General features: G+C 45.8%; 1 pseudogene; it reads right to left on the reverse strand.

Moving 5' to 3' along the window:
- Window positions 1-183: 183 nt before the first annotated feature.
- LOC110325086 overlaps window positions 184-1,388 on the reverse strand; it is a 3,324-nt pseudogene continuing 2,119 nt past the window's right edge.

The following is a 1,388-nucleotide window of genomic DNA, read 5'->3' on the forward strand; positions in this document are numbered from 1 at the left end:
AGCCACCATGTGGTTGCTGGGATTTGAACTCTGGACCTTCGGAAGAGCAGTCGGGTGCTCTTACCCACTGAGCCATCTCACCAGCCCGAAACATTCTTGTTTAATGGTAAAGCTCGGTACACTTCAGCACCAGGACTAGCATGGAGTCAAAGCAGCAGAGAAGCTGGGTGATCCCATGGAGCCTCACATGGCAAAGAGAATGAGGAAGGCAACTATCAAACAGAAGAGTCCCATGGCCTCAGATAGGACAAAACCCAGCATGGCATAGGAGAAGAGCTGCTGCTTGAGAGATGGGTTCCTGGCATAGCCAATAATTGAGCTACCAAACACTGTGCCAATGCCAGCCCCTGATTCAGTCACACCAACTGTGGCAGCCCCAGCAACAATAAACTTGGCTGCTGTATCCATGTCCCAGGGGTGGGGTTTGGGGGATGGTGACACTGGTCTGGAATTCCTGTCTGGCCACCTGGAGAGGGAGCTGCTGCAGGCAGGCCTCTGGTGTACTCAGGAGGGTGGCAGACACAGGCCTGACTGGTACAGGAGCCATTCAGAACTGGAGAAATGACCTTGGTGGTCTGCAGTTTTCAATCTGGGAAAACCTTGGTCCTGTTTTTTTTTTTTTTTAAGATTTATTTATTTATTATATGTAAGTACACTGTAGCTGTCTTTTAACACTCCAGAAGAGGGTGACAGATCTCATTATGGATGGTTGTGAGCCACCATGTGGTTGCTGGGATTTGAACTCAGGGTCTTCAGAAGAGCAGTCAGTGCTCTTACCCTCTAAGACATCTCACCAGTCCTGTTTTTTGTTTGTTTGTTTGTTTGTTTGTTTTGAGACAAGGTTTCTCTATGTAGCTCTGAATATCCTGAAACTTGCTTTCTAGACTAGGCTGGCCTAGAACTCATAGGGATCCACTTGCCTCTGCCTCAAATGCTGGGATGAAAGGCTTGCATCACTGCGTGACTTTCCCTTTTCTTGTACAGACATGGGGGTCCTACAGCTAAGCACATCTTAGATGTATTCTGAGAAGCTGACCCATGCACTGAGGTACTTCTCGTGCTCCTCCCAGGAAGAAAGGATTGCATAGGTGCTTGTATTCAGTTGATTTTCCTGTCCAACTCTCAACAGGCTCTTGTCTTTTTAGAGTTCAATGAACTGCAATTCCTGGTAATACTGACTTCAAGTTTTCCTTTGACCTCTCTATTCTTTCTTTCTTTCTTTCTTTCTTTCTTTCTTTCTTTCTTTCTTTCTTTCTTTCTTTCTTTCTTTCTTTCTTTCTTTTTCTTTCTTATATGTAAGTACACTGTAGCTGTCTTCAGACACTCCAGAAGAGGGCGTCAGATCTTGTTACAGATGGTTATGAGCCACCATGTGGTTGCTGGGATTT

The sequence above is a fragment of the Mus pahari genome, chromosome 8 (assembly GCF_900095145.1).
Source record: "Mus pahari chromosome 8, PAHARI_EIJ_v1.1, whole genome shotgun sequence".
NCBI classification, from domain to species: Eukaryota; Metazoa; Chordata; class Mammalia; order Rodentia; family Muridae; genus Mus; species Mus pahari.